Below are 17,833 nucleotides of genomic sequence, written 5' to 3' on the forward strand. Positions count from 1 at the left end.
AAAATTTTACAATGTATTTATATTTTTAAAATTTTTACCGTTCCCCCACTACCAAGAACAAATATTAGTCTATGAAAGCAGATCTCTTGTTCACTAGCTAGAACTGTGCCTGAAACATAACAGACGATCAATAAATATTTGTTGAATACATACAGACAAAATCAAGACATCAGGAGAATTTACTTTAGGACACATCCAATCTTCCTTTAGACCCTGCAGCCCTTGTTCTGGATCATCATAATCCTAAAATATAAGCAATGTCATTTTAAGGCGTCTGCTTCTGGGTGCAGGAGAATTTTAAGAAAAGTTCACCTCCTGTATCTCACAGCTCGAGAGGGCTGACTGTAGACAGCCAGGCAGAATCACCATTACCCTCAGAGTATCACTAACTATTAATTACTAAATCTCTCACTTTCCCTCTCCTCTTTCCCAGAATTTCCCCTAACTGTGTTGCCAATAAACCTGGGTAGAGCATCAGACACAGAAGAAGTGGGAGGAAAGAAGAGGAAAAATAGCCTTATGAAAATATGACTTATTGTATTGGATGAAGAATTATAAGTTTATGCAAAAATAAATACTGTGGTATATGCGCAAACCCCTTAAGTATAAGGCATATATATTTGTGAGGGCTATCTATTAACCACAAGGTTCCAGAATCTTAACACAGCCCATGGAATATATTGGGATTCAGAGATCATGCTTCCCGCAATTAAGTTTTTCAAAGTAACCTTTTATTATCCTTTTTTTTTAAAGACACTTGTGAGCTAGAATTTAATCTTTTATCCTTGGGAAGTATGTTTGAGGAGAGAGACTATTCGATTACTTCACTGAAAAGCAGGCTTACTCGCCTTTCTTACCATTTTAATCTTTTTTTTAAAAAACAGCCTAGCACTTGAATGGAATGTGGAAGGCAATTAAGTGAAATATGCAAGGGTAGGGTGCCAAGGAAGATGAGAGTCTCGAAGAGGGCAGGATCATGAAAAGATCGTTCAGAAAAACCACCGTTAGCTCTTGGCAGCCAGGCTTCACGTGACCAGCCTGCCACGTGTGATACACTTCCTGTTCCTCAGGGCAGAGCAATGAAACCTGCTCTGAAGAGAAATGTCATGAACATTTTACAAAGATACCTAGACCCTAATTTTTTAGCCCCTTCTTTTTTTTTTTAATAAGTCTTTTCATTTCTCCTTTCTCTCTCAACTCCTTCATTTTGATACTAAACTGATTTCCCTTACCCTTTCATTTTACATTGAAATGGTCACTTATATATCTGTAATAAAGGCTCTCATTTCTCAGGTACCATTTTATTCCTAGGTGAAATATTTGCTGTTGTATAGACATGACCATACTATTTAACTTCTACATTTCATTCTATACCATGTTTATAATAATAGGTGCAATTCTCCCAGCAGGTCTTTCTCAGAGGGCATACCTCATTCCTCTAAGGAACATAAACCTTTCCAAGAAAATGGGATCTCATTAGCTAACTTAACTAAAAACACACACACGTAATGGCATTAGGCATTTCTGATGGCAAAGTGCCAATTTTAGATTCCAGCTGAATCTAAGAAATCACACATTAGTCTCTCTGCCAAATTTGAACCATATATACTACAAAATAAAATGGGAACAGAGAACACAATAGCTAGGACTCTTTGGATAGTACAATGATATATTTTTTGTGTCAACTTCACTGGGCCATGGAGTACCCAGATATTTATTTATCAGACATTCTGGGTGTTTCTGTGAGGGTGTTTGGGGTGAGATTTACATCCTGATTGGCAGACTGAGTAAAGCAGATTGGCCTCCATAATGTAGGTTGGCCTCATCTATTCAGTTAAAGGCCTCAGTAAAATAAAACCCAGACCCTTTCCTGAGTAAATGTAAATGCTCCTGCCTGATGGCTTCACACTGGGGCATCAGCTGTTTCCTCACTTTCACCTCCAACTGAAACATCAGGCCTTCCTGGGTCTCCAGCCTGCCAACCTTCAGAAGGCAGCCACACTAGTGCCTCCTGGGTCCCCAGCTTGCTGACTGTGCTGCAGACTGTGGGACTTGTCGGCCTCCATAAGCTTGTGAGCCAATCCTTATAATAAGCCCCTTGATCTATTATTATTATTTGTATGTTTGTGTGTGTGTATGAATATATATATGTATGTATATACACACATCCTGTTAGTTCTATTTCTCGGGAGAACCCTGAGTAACACAAATAGAGTAAGTTATATTACAAAAGACAAATCTCTGAATTCAGTTTAGATTTTTAAAAGCTGGGGTAAATTTTACCCTGGTAGTCAACATCGATAAGGTTTTTGGATTCTCCTCTTTATTTAATTTCCCCTCAAAGTCCTAATAAGTAACAGTTTAAGACATCACATTTTTTAAGGAAATGGTAATAGTCTCTCATAGAGTCAGTAGAGGAATTAACTATCATTTCCTGCCTCATAGAGTTTCAGTTGGAACAAACCTGAAAGGCAAGCTGATCTACAGCTTCAGTGTCTGGGAGGGGAAAGGAGTGCCAAGAAGATGAATATGTCTCCCAAGGGTGCAGATCATCCAAAGTGAGGCTCCAACTCAAATGCAATCTTCTAATTCAAATCAGAGTTGTCCTAAGACTTTATAATCAGATGTCTGATATATCCAAATAAAATTTACAAACCCATCTGAACTCTACTCAATTAAGTTTCATAAGCATAAACGGGAAGAAAAAGTAAAATTACAAAGAGAGATTCTTCCTTGGAATGTTTCACAGTTTCTCCAAGCAAAGCAAAGCACATACCCTGAGCAGTTACAAGTCATTGTCTCTGAAGTTGGTTAGAAATCTATTGATAATATTTCCTTACCGATAATGCATCAAGGCCTTTTTCAGATTCTAGCTCACATATGTGGAGAAATTGGATTCTTGTGGGTAATGACTCATTTATTTCAACCCCTCCTTTGCCCTTTTTCATTTGGTGGGATTGATTTCCTTTCCTCATATAATTTCACTTGTCACTATTCATGACTCATGAATTGACCCTTTCTTCTCTTTGCACTTTCCTTTATGAGCCAACTTCTATTCTTACAAACAACTGAAGTGAACATTAACAAAAAAATATTGAAGATGGCATTTATGAAAATGCTTGCTTTAGATTATGTTTTCTTACTAATATAAATTTCTATGCTTCAAATTTACTTATGAAGAAATAGCAAATTACCACCAATTCTAAAATAGACAAAAACTCAGGGGTCCAACACCTCTCATCCCACATACACATCCAAGCAAATTTAATCTTGAGCTACCTTTTCTCCCAGAGAAGGAAGAAATGGAAAATAATGGGATCTCTGCCTCCAATTTTCTAAGATGATGCCCAAGTTGATAAACACACACACACAGGCACACACAATCACATCCCCACTGAGTTGCAAGAAAGTGGCCTTCTAAAATCTGGCAAGCTAGAGGAATCCTGCTTTTCCCCCTAATATGAAGACTGAGTCTTCTTGGAGCTAAGTGTGGTTGAAATAACCAGTAGAGTTTGGTGCTGATACAATTGCCTCATGTCCAAGTCTTGCTAGTGAATATTGTTTCCAACTGATGATGGAAGGCCTAGGAATACAGGGGCAGAGCCAGGGCAAGAAATGAGATTTCTGGGCTGAGCCAGCCCTACTGTGTACAGGTAGTGACTCTGAGACTGTGCTCTTGCCATAGCCTTTAGGGAGCAGAGGAAGCTTTACAGAGAATTGTAGCGTTAGCTGTTGTGTTCATTATCTTCTCTTTCCAACTCCACATACTTTATCAGTTTCCTTTTTCTGGGATTGTAGTTCTAAAGTTTTTTCTGAAATAGAAATTCCAGTTTCTGGCATGACTATCTTCAAGCTACAATAGTTGGATAAGTTCAACATCACAGAGATCTTAGTATTTGGCTAAGTTGCATCTTGCAGATAAATCAGCTGTCAAAAACATAATTTCCACCAAAGAAGTACTTATCTGCACACAATAATGAAACATTTTACATTCAATTAATGGCTCAAATTTTGAAATATCGTATGTATTTTTTAAATGTTATTTTCTAAGTTTTAAGTGACTTAAAGATGTATCACGGCAAGAATGCATGGACCATTAGAAAGAGGCAACACTGGTTTGGCTGACCTAAAAATCAGATTATATATATATGAGTGTGTGTGTGTAATATATAATATATATATTAATGTTTATTTATTATTGAGACAGAGCACGAGCAGAGAAGGGGCAGAGAGAGAGGGAGACACAGAATCCGAAGCAGGCTCCAGGCTCTGAGCTGTCAGCACAGAGCCCAATGAGGGACTCAAAACCACGAACCACGAGATCATGACCTGAGCCTAAGTCGGATGCTTAACTGATTGAGCCACTCAGGCACCCCAGATTTGATATATATTTATTATCATTTGCATATGTTGCTCAAGAATCTTGAGTCTCAGTTCTTCACTGACAAAATATGAAAATAGTTCCTCCCTTGCAGACTTTCTATAAGAAATAGAGAATTAATACAATGTCTTGCCAAAGTACTGGACACTAAAGGGAAACTGCTCATTTTTAAGACTATATCTGAAAATTTCATTACGAGAAGATTCAGTGCAAGGTTTAGGATAGATAGAGTTAAAGTTAGATATGGAATCTTTCTGGAATTTGAAAAAACTTGAAAAAGTTCAAGTCAGAACCAAGGGGGATACGAGGCATGTTTGGGCATTTAAATACTGCAGGTCAGAATTTAAAAGTTCATGGAGATTTCTTTGCTATATGGAAATACAAGGAAAAGCATTAAACTCTGCCCTTAGGGTGTTAAGGAAATGATCAGGTGGATATAAAAATGAATAAAATGGGTATCTGGACTGGTAAACAAGAAATGCCAGTGATGTACAATCTATCAATCAATATCTGCTAGACAAAGTGCAAACATTAAAATTAAGACAAATTAGAAAAAATATTTCTCCTACCCTAATGAGAAAGCCCAGCATCTGGGGAATTCTATACTCAAGCTCCTGAAACCATACCTGCCTTCCCAGCAAGTAGGATTGCAAGTACTATTCCTTCTGGTTTAGTGAGGAAGCACCTCATTCAAAATCCTTGCTAAAGCTGAAGATTAGCCAAAACTGTAAGCAGATGTAATCAGTGAGTTAGATATTCACAACAGCATAGCCAGCATACATACACTTAGAAGACCACAGGGACCACTCCACGGTATAGACAACACAGAACATTGTACAGATGATGCTCTTCAAGGCAGAGCCACAATTTATGCCTGGCTTAGAAAATTTATCTTTGGATTTATCAGTATGGAAGTTTTTTGAGATACTGATTTGAACAATATCATTAAAAATAATATCAGTATCTTTAAAACTTCAAAAACAATTTTAAGACCAAATGGGAGAAGTTAATAATATTTTGTGTTAGTGAGGATATGGGAAATCAGTATTCTTGCTCATTAATAGGGCAAAGGAAAATTATTACAGAAGAAAAGTTGGCCTATAAACTGTCCACAGTCTTTTTTGTTATAAATATATATCTATTAATTATACACACACACACACACACACACACACACACACACACATTTAAGTAGGCTTTACACCCAACATAGGGCTTGAACTCACAACCCTGAGACTAAGAGTTGCATGTTCTACCAATTGAGCCAGCCAGGAACCCTATAAACCATCCACAGTTTTTGAGCCTATAAATTAAAATTTAAAACTTCTGGGGCGCCTGGGTGGGTCAGTCGGTTAAGCCTCCAACTTTGGCTCAGGTCAGATCCCACATTTGTGGGTTCGAGCCCCGCGTCAGGCTGACAGCTAGCTCAGAGCCTGGAGCCTGCTTCCGGTTCTGTGTCTCCTTCTCTCTTTGCCCCTCCCCCTCTCATGCTCTGCCTTTCTCTGTATCAAAAATAAATAAAACATTTTTTAAAAAATTAAAAGAAAATAATAAATAAAACCCCTTAAAGGAAATATAGATGCATACAATATTTACATACAAGACATATTCACCTTTGCCTGACTTTTAACAAAAAGCAAAAAAGATATTTTCTGTTATCCTCTCCACGTATTGTTATTACACTCCTTACCTGTCTGAAATGCCTTTGTACTTTCTCTTCCTTACCTAACTTGGGCTTCTCCTTTTAGACTCAGCTCATGTCTCATTTTCTCTAGGAAGCTTTTCCTGACATCCCACACGAGATAAAAGTTTCGTCCTCTGAATGCCCGTAGAGATCTCTGCATTTTTTTTTTATCATTGGGCTTACAACATTACATTAAATCTGTTTAAATGATTTTCTTCTGTACCAAACCATAAAATCTTGAGTTACTAAAAGTACCTTTGGAATTGAACTAAAAAACCTTATAACTGAATAGGGAATATAGAAGAGACAGTTTGAGGAAAGCTTGGTGAATAGACCGTTGAGATACATGGATTTGCCGTCATGGGAGAATATTCAGGTGGAGATTTCACTGTTGGGAAAACTGGCAGGTGGAAAATCACATTCGGGGATCAAGAAAGATGCCAGGACGAGAGAGACTACATGTGAACTCTATTTGTTTAGGCGTAACACTTTCTAAAAGGCTGACAATGTAAAGGGAAAATAATAGCAACAGAGAAAAGGTGGCAGTAGAAAGAACCTTAGGAAATATCTGCATTTAACCATCTGAAGGAGCACGCAGCGGGTTTGAAAAGGATATGGATGCCAAATCACAGTGTTCACAGAGGATTAATCCCTACTCTCATTTCTGTTATTGTTTATGGCTAGAGTTAGGGTTCTCAACCTGGAACAATTTTGTCCCTCAAGGAATATATGACAATGCATGAACACTTTTTTTTCTCACAACTATGGGTGTAAAAATGGAGGGGAGACATGCTACTAAAATGTGGTGGCAGGAGATGCCACCTGTAAAATTTGCTAAAACTCCCCAAGCAAAATCCCACAGATTGAATGAGCTAAATGACACAAACATTGCCTCACAGCTCTGGAGGCTGGATATCCAGGATAAAGGATCTCCAGAGTTTGGTTGCCCCTGAGGTCTCTCTCCTCAGCTTACTTATGATGGTCTTCTTGCTATGTATTCATTTGGTCTTTTACTGTGTGTGTGTGAATCCCCAGTGTCTTTCTTGTCCTAATCTATTCTTATAAGGATACTGGTCAAAATGATTAAGGATCACCTTTAATAAGCTTACTGTCACTTAAATAACTCTTAAAGGCTCTATCACCAAGTACAGTCACATCTAAGGTACTGGGGTTTAGAGCTTCAACATACGGATTCCAAGATAAACAATTCAGTTCATAACACTTCACCTTCTAAATACCTTAGAATTTATAACCTTCCCACAAGCAAAATATATTCACCCCACCCCAATGGCCCGAAATTCTTTTTTTGAAGTTTTTATTTAAATTCTAATCAGTTAACATATAGTGTAATATTAGTTTCAGATGTACAATGTAGTGATTCAATACTTCCATACAATACCTAGTGCTTATCATAAGTGCATTCCTTAATCCCTATTACCTATTTCACCCGTCCCTCCACGCACCTCCCCACTGGAATCCATCAGTTTGTTCTTTATAGTTAAGAGAATTATATAATATTATTATATATTTTATATATATCCTATATATATAATCCTTTCTATCACATCTTTATCCATTCATCTATCAATGGACACTTGGGCTGTTGCCATAATTTGGCTATTGTACATAATGCTGCTATAAACATTAGGGTGCATGTATTCCTGTGAATTAGTATTTTTCTAGTCTTTGGTAAATACCTAGTAGTGTGATGGCTAGTTCTATTTTTATCTTTTTGAGGAAACTCCATACTGTTTTCCAGAGCAGCTGCACTAGTTTGCATCCTCACCAACAGTGCATGAGGGTTCCCCTTTCTCCATATCCTCATCAGCACTGTTGTTTCTTATGGTGTTGATTTTAGCCATTCTGACAGGTGTAAGGTAATACCTCACTGTAGGTTTGATTTGCATTTCCCTGATAAGTGATGGTGCCCATCTTATCAAGTGTCTGTTGGCCAACCCTATGTCTTCTTTAGGAAATAGAAGCCTAGTTTTTAATCGGATTATTTGATTTTGGGGTGTTGAATTTCATAAGTTCTTCATATACTTTGGATACTAACTCTGTATTGGATATGCCATTTGCAAATATCTCCTCCGATTACATAGGTTGCCCTTTAGTTTTGTTGACTGTTTCCTTTGCTGTGCAGAAGCTTTTTACATTGATGTGGTCTCAATAGTTTATTTTTGTTTTTGCTTCTCTTACCTCAGGAGGCATATGTACAAAGAAGTTGTTACAGCTGATGTCAAGGAAGTTACTGTGTACATGTTCTCTTCTAGAAATTTTATGATTTCGGGTCTCAAATTTAGGTCTTTGATCCATTTTGAGTTTATTTTTGTGTATGGTGTAAGAGATTTTGTGTATTTCATTTTTTGCATGTAGCTGTTCAGTTTTCCCAATACCATTTATTGACCAGACTGTCTTTCCTTGGACAGTTTTTCCTGCTTTGTCAGAAATTAATTGACCATATAGTTGTATGTTCATTTCTGGGTTTTCTATTCTGTTCCATTGATCTATTTGTCTATTTTCCTGCCAGTACCACACTATATTGATCACCAAAGCTTTGTAATATAACTTGCAGTATGGAAGTCTTCAGCTTTGCTTTTCTTTTTCAGGGTTGCTTTGGCTATTCAGGGTCTTTTTTGGTTCCATACAAATTTTAGGATTGTTTGTGCCAGTTCTGTGAAAAATGTTGTTGGTATTTTGATAGGGATTACATTAAATGTATGGGTTGCTTTGGGTAGCAGACACATTCAACAAGATTTGTTCTTCCAATCCATAAACACGAAATATTTTTCCATTTATTTGTGTCATCTTCAACATCTTTCATCAGTGTCCTATAGTTTTGGGGGTACAGAACTTTCATCTTTTTGGTTAGGTTTATTCCTAGGTATCTTATGGTTTTTTGGTGCAATTGTAAATGGGATTTTCTTAATTTCCCTTTCTGCTGCATCAGTTTTGGTGTATAGAAATTGAACAGATTTCTGTACATTGATTTTGCATCCTGTTTATCAGTTCTAGTGGATTTTTAGTGGAGTCTTTTGGGTTTTCTATATAGAGCATCATTTCATCTACAAATAGCCAAAGTTTTGCTTCTTCTCTGCCAATCTGAATCCCTTTTTTTCTTCTTCTTCTTTTTTTTTGTTGTTGTTGTCTGATTGCTTTGGCTAATATTTCCAGTACTATGTTGAATAAAAGTGGTGATAGTGGACATCCCTGTCTTGTTCCCGACCACAAAGCAAAAGCTCTCAGTTTTCCCCCATTAAGGGTGATAATAGTTGTGGGTTTTTCATATGTGGACTTTATTATACTGAGGTATATTCCTCCAAACCCTACTCTATTGAGGGTTTTTTTTTTTTTTTTATCATGAATGGATGTTGTCTTTTGTCAAATCCTTTTCTTCATCCATTGAAAGTCTATGGTTCTTGGGGCACCTGGGTGGCTCAGTTGGTTAAGCCTACGACTTTTGCTCAGGTCAGATCTCACATTCGTGGGTTCGAGCCCCGCATCAGGCTCTGTGCTGACAGCTAGCTCAGAGCCTGGAGCCTGCTTCTGGTTCTGTGTCTCCTTCTCTCTCTGCCCCTCCCCCTCTCATGCTCTGTCTCTCTCTGTATCAAAAATAAATAAAACATTAAGAAAAAAAAGAAAGTCTATGGTTCTTATCCTTTTCTTTATCCATTTGTTTATTTTTCATCCTACAAGAAACCATAACTTTGATAATGATTGAAACAGTACATATTTCGAACTAAGCTGCAGTTATTCTTTTGAAACACACAAAAAAAGCCCTTGTTTTCAGATGATTACATTGTTAATTTCATAATAAGATTTATAGTATCATTACTGCTGTTTTTCAGGGCTTGGATGCCTTTGTTCTTGACACATTTGCACTTGACATGACCAGATCCTTAGCATCTACATGTGACTCATCAACCTCTTCCTCCTCACTTTCTACTTTTATAGTTGGAGTCTATGTTGAATGTCTGAGACAGCTTCACCTTGAAATTTGAATTTCTCAGCAGCTGGTAGTCATTCCTGCTAAGATAAAGCCTCACCCTGGGCTTCCCCAAAAACTATGTAGGTACCCGAAGCTAAACTCTTGTAGACATCTAGTTTTGTGATGACAAAGGAGATATTCTTGTATTTCCAGATAGTGGCCCTAGTTACCCCTGCAACCCATTATAGACCCATTTTGGACATAGCCTTCAATACCTTGTTTTCTTTCAGGCTCTGTTTTGTGCTACTGACCGGTTCTTAATCAATTTCAGCTGTCGCTGCCGGCGGGGCTCGCGGTGGCATTGCCAGCAAATAACCTTGTTCCTGGAGCTCTGGTGCTGACTCATCACTGTGAGAATGTGCTCCAGACCCTATCTCAGTCTGGAGCTGGGGTAACTCCTGCTCCACAGCAAGGATGGGTCTGTGGGCTCACCTGGCATTTTGTGTAGGGAACAAAGAACCAAGATGACAGCAGCAAGAGCAAACCAGAGTGTATGTGACCCATGCCTGCTGGCGAAGGATTTTCCTTCCTTTTATTGATGTGATGTAGCACACTGATTTGTGAATAGTAACCTATGCTTGCATCACAGGAACAAATCCCTTGACCATGGTGAATTATTTGTTTTAATATCTAGTTAGATTTGGTTTGCTAGTATTTTGTTGAGGAATTTTACATGTATGTTTATCAGGGATATTGGCCTGTGGTTTTCTTTTTCTTCGGTGTCTTTTCTGGTACTGGTACCAGGGTAATGCTGGTCTCCTAGAATGAAATTAGAATGGTTTTGAGAATGGTTTGAGAAGAATAGGTATTAACTCTTTTTTAAATGTTTTTTAAAATTTGTCTGTGAAGCCTTCTGACCCTAGACTTTTGTTTGTTGGGGAGATATTTTATTACTGATTCAATTTCTTTGCTGGTTATCAGCCTGTCCACGTTTTCTATCTTCCTGTTTTGGTAATTTATGTTTCTAAGAATTTATCCATTTCATCTACATTGTCCAATTTGTTGGCATATAGATGTTTATAATATTTTCCTATAATTCTTTGTGTTTCTTCTCATTTGTGATTTTATGTGGGTTGTTAGTCTTTTCTTTTTGATAAGTCTGACTAGAGGTTTATCAATTTTATTAATTTTTTCAAAGAACCAGCTTCTGGTTTCATTGATCTGTTCAACTGTTATTTTTGTTTGTTTGTTTTTAAGTTTCAATATCATTTATTTCTGTCCTAATCTGCATTTCCTTCCTTTTTCTGGCTTTAGGATTCATTTGTTCTTTTTCTAGGTCATTTAGGTGTAACGACAGGCTTCTTTCTATATTGCTACATACCACTTTTGTTCTGTCCTCAAGTTTTTGGACCACTGCGTTTTCATTTTAATTTGTTCCCATGTATTTAAATTTTTTTTTCTTATATTTCCTGGTTAACCCATTCATTAATTAGTAGTGTTATTTAACCTCCATGTACTTGTAGCCTTACCAGAGGTTTTAATTTTCTGGTTCACTTCTAGTTCATAGCAGTGTGATTGAAAAAGGGGCATGGCATTACTTCTGTCTTGTGTTTGTTGAGACCTGTTTTGTGACCTCATATAAGATTTATTCTTATATGTTCCATGTGCACTTTAAAAGAACGTGTATTTTGCTGTTTTAGGATGGAAAGTTCTGCATACATCTGTTAAGTCTATCTGGTCCAGTGTATCATTCAAAGCCACTGTTTCCTTGCTTATTTTCTGTTTAGGTAATATGTCCATTGATGTGAGTGTGGTGTTAAAGCCTCCTACTATTATTGTATTATTATAGATTAGTTCCTTCACATTTGTTTTTGTTTTATGTATTTGGGTACTTCCATGTTGGGTGTGTAAATATTTACAATTCTTAGATCTTCTTATTGGTCTTCTTTGTCTCTTGTTTCAGTCTTTGTTTTAATTACTTGAATTTTTTTTTTTAATTTGTATTTAAATTCAAGTTAGCTAAGATGTAGTGTAATAATGGGTTCAGCAGAATTTAGTGATTCATCACTTACGTATAACACACAGTGCTCATCCCAACAAGTGCGCTCCTTAGTACCCATCACCCTCCATTTAGCCCATCTCCTCACCCACCTCCCCTCCTACAACCCTTAGTTTGTTCTCTGTACTTAAGAACCTCTTGAGGTATGCTTCCCTCTTTGTTTTTATCTTATTTTTCCTTGCCTTCCCCTATTTTCATTTGATGTGTTTCTTAAATTCTGCATGTGAGTAAAATTATATGATATTCTTCTTTCTCTGCCTGACATGTTTTGTTTAGCATAATATACTCTAGTTCCATATACATTGTTGCAAATGTCAAGATTTCATTCTTTTTGATCCTCAATTAATATCCCATTATATATATATATATATATATATATACACACACACACACACACACACACCACATCTTTATTCATCAGTCAATGGGCATTTGGGATCTTTCCATAATTTGGCTATTGTTTTTAGTGCTGTTATAAACACTGGGGTGCATGTACTCCTTCAAATAAGCATTTCTGTATCCTTTGGATAAATTTCTAGCAGTACAATTGCTGAGTTGTAGAGTAGTTCTCTTTTTAAGGAAACTCCATACTGTTTTCTAGAGTGGCTGCACCCGTTTGCATTCCCACTAACAGTGCAGAAGGGTGCCTGTTTCTCTACATCCTCACCATCATCAGGTATTTCCCGAGTTATTTTTAGTACAGCCTTTATTTTAAAGTCCAATTTACTTGATGTAAGTACAGCTATTCCACCTTTATTATGACATCTATTTGCACAATAAACGTTTCTCCATCTCCTCACTTTCACTTTGCAGGTGTCTTTAGGTCTAAAGTGAGTCCCTGTAGGCAGTGTGTGGATGAGCAGCCTGGCTTTCTCACCATTCTGACATCTTATGTCTTCTGATTGGAGCATTTAGCCCATTTACATTCACAGTAATTATCGATAGATATGGAGTATTGCCATTTTCTTACTTGTTTTGTGTTTTTCTGTAGATTTTCTCTGATCCTTTAATGTCTTTCTTTCTCATTTTGATGATTTTCCTTAGTGACATATTTGGATTTCTTTCTCTTTATCCTCTGCATATTTATTAGTGGTTTTAGAGATTTGATTACATTCAAGTTTATATATGACCGCTTCTGCAAATAGCAGTCTATCATAAGTTGATAGTCATTTATGTTTGAACCCATTCTTTTCTGCTCTCCTCTCAACCAACAACCCCTTGATATATTCTAGAATCAACTCTAAGTCCGAAATCTCATCTAAATATCATCTAAATGTAGTGGGGTGAGACCCAAAATATGATTCATCCTGAGGCAGAAATTTCTGTCCAGCTATGAATCAGAAACCAGACAAGTAATATACTTCCAAAATATAATGGTGGGACAAACATAGGACAGATACTACCATTCCAAAAGCCAGAAATAAGAGAGCAAAAGGGACCAGGGGTCTGAATCAAGTTCAAAACCTTTTAGGGTAAATTTCATTACATTATAAGCCTCAATAATTATCTGAGCACATTTTCAAATGCCTTACTTAAAAATCTCTTCAGTTAAATATCCTTTCACAAATCCTACCTTCAACATAACACTAGAACACAATTGAGCCAAGTTCTTTGTGACTTCCCTTCAATGTCTAATAACATGTTTCTCATTTCCATCTGAAGTCTCACCAGAAATACCTTTAATGTCCATATTTCTATCAACAACTTCTTAGGTGCAATCCAGACTTCTGCTAACATGCACCTCAAAACTCAGTCAGCCTCTGTCCACCACCTTGTTCCAAAGCCATTTCCACACTTTTAATTTTTTTAATGCTTATTTACTTTTGAGAGAGACAGACAGACAGAGTATGAGCAAAGGAGGGGCAGAGAGAGAAGTAGACACAGAATCCAAAGGAGGCTCCAGGCTCCAAGCTGTCAGCACAGAGCGTGATGTGGGGCTCAAACTCACGGACCATGAGACCATGACCTGAGCTGAAGTTGGACACTTAATTGAGCCACCCAGGGGGCCCCACACTTTTATGTATTTAATAGCAGCACTCCATTTGTCAGCACCAAATTCTGTATTTTTCAGGATTCTTCACAGGAAGAGAACCAATAGGATCTCTCTCTCAGAGAGAGATTTATTTTAAGGAATTGGCTCACACAATTTCAGAGACTTGGTAAGTGATGAGGTAGGCTGGCAGGTTGGAGACTCAGGGAAGAGATACAGTTCAAGTCCAAAGGCAACCTTCTAGAAAAATCCCTTCTTGTTTGGAAGAGGCAGTCTTTATTCTATTGAGGCTTCCACCTGATTGGTTGAGACCCAACCACACTATAAAGGGCAATGTACTTAGCTCAAAGCCCACTACTTCAAGTGTTATTCTCATACATGAAATACATCCTAGAAATACATTCTAGAAATATCTAGAATAACATTTGAACAAATATCTAGGTGTCATGGACCAGGTGAATTGACACACAAAATTAACCCCCACACCGCCTCATCCTACAATGCACAGGACATTCCCCCTAACAAAAATGACCTGGTACAGAACATCAGTACCAAAGGTGACCAAGTCTAGTCTCAATTTCTGGAAAGATTATGAGGACATTATAATAAGTATTACATAAATAATGGCACCTATAGCTAAAAAATAAAGAAGAACAAGGAAGCAATAAAGGAAGGAAAGGAAAGAGAAGGGGGAAGATAAATACCTAGTAGTAGATAATGGAAAGGAAAGAAGGGGTCCCTGGGGGGCTCAGTTGGTTTAGCATCGGACTTTTGGCTTCGTGTCAGGTCATGACCTCACGGTTCATGAGTTCGAGCTCTGCATCAAGGTCTGCACTGACAGTGCAAAGCCAGCTTGGGATTCCCCTTCTCTCTGCCCTTCCCCGGCTTGCTCGCTTTCTCTCAAAATACATAAATAAACTTAAAACATCTTTTAAAATAATTTTAAAACAGGAGAGGAGAGTGGAGGGATGAGAGAGGAGAGAAAGGAAGAAAACAGACACCTTGAAGGTGAAATTGTCACATACCCTCTCTTCTAGGTCACTCTCAGGCAGGTCTCACTAGAATTCAGAGACTACCAGGCACACACGGTAAATGTCACTGACAGTAAGTGGGCCCTGTGAGTGTGAAAATTAGAAGAGAGGTATCACCAGTATGTTTTATTTAGTTTCATAATATTTCATGGGAGAATCTTTTTCTTGGCCATGGGTTTACTATAAACATTTCAAAGATTGATTATTCAAATAATAGGCTTGGCTTTTTTTTTTTTTTTTTTTTTTTACCTCTCAGCCTGAATCACTTTCCAGTGGATTTTTTTCTTTCTTTCTTTCTTATTTTAATCAATCTGAGAGTCTTTTGTAGCCTCAAAGCAAACAGCAGTAAGTATGGGCTTTTATTGGGGAATAAGGGCACTTTGGTCAAATATGCCTATATAAAAACCAAAGTCTACTGATTTAAAAAGTATTATTCTTACAAATAATAAGCCAAGATGACTCATCCTTAAATGGACTTGGTTTGAGTTTTCTGAACTAAGAAAACTCAGAAAAAATTCATGCATGAATCATGGTGTTATTAGGTTCTCTCTCATAAAAGCATTGTTTTATAATTACTAAATTAAACTATGTATCTATTATTCTAAATACTTAGCCTTGAATATTTTAATTTCCCCTAAACTTTTTGTAGTAGATATTTCTGGTCATTTTTTACTAGATATGAATTGATTGCTTTAAGTAACCAAAATAAAAAATGTTATGCTGCATTCTCTAGATAGCATTTCATAATTCATCTAGTTGAAGCCGTAAGTGGAGCTGAGAGCATGAGGGGTCCACAGAGGTTTCACAAGGCCGTCAATGAAGTACCGATGATAGAACTCAGAAATAGCTGGAAGGCAATCTATGGTGCTTTACAGTTACAAACGTGCTGTCAAATAATAGATTTTTTTTTCCTGAGTATTAAGCACTTGTTCTAGATATTTAACGGACCCTTCTAGTTCTGCAGTTCTTCAGTTTCACCCACAGAAAAACTGAATGGTTGACTTTCTTTAGGGTCTAAATGCTGGCCTTAACTGAAGCCACCGTGTTCTGATGAAATACTACAATAACCCTCAAATTCTCCCCTGAGTCATTCATATACTGAAAGACAAATCCTAATTTTACAGGACATTCTTGGGGGTGGTTGACGATACCTAAATGGTACTTCTGTGGTGTGAGCAGTGTTAGGAGATCATGATGACAGTTTCCACATTTTTTTTTAAACTAAAGAAACTTGCACAAAGTGTTTTGCTTTCCTTTTGCCAAATCTGAGTTATGTACTTTTAGTTAAAAGAAGGAAGACACAAGAAAATCTAATTGGTTTGGTAGTTAAATCCTGATGGATTATCAAGGAATTAGGGAAAGAGGAAAAAAATGTAATACTATTGAAGGTCAAGTGATACTTGGCTTACGTATCATTTCTAGCACAGTCAAGGCTACTCACCTTAATCAACTACAAACCGGAGAAAAATTACTCTAATTCTGAAACATAAGGAAATTCAAATGCAAATGCATTGTTCCTAACCTGGCATTTGCTAAACCAGTGTTTCCCATCCGAAAGATTTTTGGGGACACCTGGATGGCTCAGTTGCTTAACCATCTGACCTTAGCACACGCATGATCTCACGGTTCGTGAGTTGAAGCCCCACTCTGGGCTCTGTGCTGACAGTGCAGAGCCTGGAGCCTGCTTCAAGTTCTGTGTCTCCTTCTCTCTCTGCCCCACCCCTGCTCACGCGCTCTCTTTCTTAAAAATGAATAAACATTAAAACAAATTAAAATGCCTTTAAAGAAAAAAAGATTTCTATAAATGTTTCTTTTCATTCACAAGGTACCTAATGGCACAGTAGTCACATTAGTCAAAAAGTATCAAGTTTGATTCATTACAAAGTACAGTTAAAATTTATATATATCTTTCAGTTGAATTGCAGGGTTTTTAATAAACTTAATATTGGAGTAATTTTATATTTACAGAAAAGTTGCAAAGATAATAAAAGAGTTCCTACCTACCCCTCGTCTACTTTCCTGTATTATTAACATTTTATATTTCCATAGTACATCATTCAAAACAAGAAATGGACATTGGTATACTACTTTCCTAAGGCTGCTATGATAAATTATCTCAAACTTGTAGTTTAAAACAACAGACATTTATTCTCCCACAGTTCTGGAGGCCAGAGAATAAAATCAGGGTGTCCCCAGGGCCACAGTCCCTCTGAGGAGGTGGTGGGGAGATTCTACCTTTTGCCTTTTCCAGCTTTTGGTGCTTGCTGGAATTTCTTGGTTTGTGGTGCCAATTTCCAGTTCCTGCCTCCATGATCGCATCACCACTTTCCCATCTCCATACATCTCTCTGTGCTTGTCTCATAAGAAACTCGCCATTGGATTTAAGCCACCCGGATAATCCAGGATGATCTTATCTGGAGATCCTTAATTACATCTGCGAAGACACTTTTTCCAAGTAAGGTAACATCACAGACTCCAGGGATTAGAACATGACATGCCTTTTGAGTGGCCCTTATTTTTTTTTACTTTTATTAACTTATTATTATCCACTAAACTTCAGATAGTTTTTTATCATCAGTGCCATCTTTCTATTCCAGGAATAGGGCATTACAATGCATTCAGGTTTTCCACATTCCATCTGGCCTGTGACAGTTCCCTAGCCTTCCCTAATGTTTCATGACTTGGAGAATCTTGAGGTGTACTGACCAGCTACCCCACAGAAAACCCAGGAATAGGGCATCACAATGCATCCTGTTTTCC

The 17,833-nt window shown here is 37.4% G+C and overlaps 1 pseudogene; it reads right to left on the bottom strand.

Annotated features, from left to right (window-relative positions):
• Positions 1-9,859: 9,859 nt before the first annotated feature.
• Positions 9,860-10,492, bottom strand: LOC115286616 (annotated as a pseudogene).
• Between the last annotated feature and the right edge of the window lie 7,341 nt (positions 10,493-17,833).

The sequence above is a fragment of the Suricata suricatta genome, chromosome 1 (genome assembly GCF_006229205.1).
Source record: "Suricata suricatta isolate VVHF042 chromosome 1, meerkat_22Aug2017_6uvM2_HiC, whole genome shotgun sequence".
NCBI classification, from domain to species: Eukaryota; Metazoa; Chordata; class Mammalia; order Carnivora; family Herpestidae; genus Suricata; species Suricata suricatta.